The 238-nt window shown below is 37.4% G+C and overlaps 1 protein-coding gene across 2 annotated transcripts in view; it reads left to right on the top strand.

The window, feature by feature from the left end:
• Positions 1 to 238, top strand: part of LOC119591560 (protein kinase C and casein kinase substrate in neurons protein 1-like) — a 62,778-nt gene that overhangs the window by 5,089 nt on the left and 57,451 nt on the right. The gene's annotated exons all lie outside the window — the stretch shown is intronic.

Here is a 238-nt window from a genome sequence, read left to right as displayed (position 1 = left end):
ACTTCTTTTCCAATATCTTCTTTGTTTTCACATTCCCCCGTTTCTTTGTCTCCTCTGTACCTCTCAGTTGTTCAATTCTCTGCTTGGTTTTATTAGTTGCCTTATTAGTAACAGCACTCCAGCTGCTTCCTTGTAATATTTTCAGCTCAAATAGAAGCACTTCCACTGATTTGCAACAAATGCTCAACTCGTATACATTTCTAAGTCTTTGAAACAGGGGTTTCTTCCATGTTGTATA

The sequence above is a fragment of the Penaeus monodon genome, chromosome 28 (genome assembly GCF_015228065.2).
Source record: "Penaeus monodon isolate SGIC_2016 chromosome 28, NSTDA_Pmon_1, whole genome shotgun sequence".
Taxonomy (NCBI): domain Eukaryota; kingdom Metazoa; phylum Arthropoda; class Malacostraca; order Decapoda; family Penaeidae; genus Penaeus; species Penaeus monodon.
Note: the sequence above shows the minus strand (reverse complement) of the source record. Positions and strands in the feature narration are given on the sequence as shown.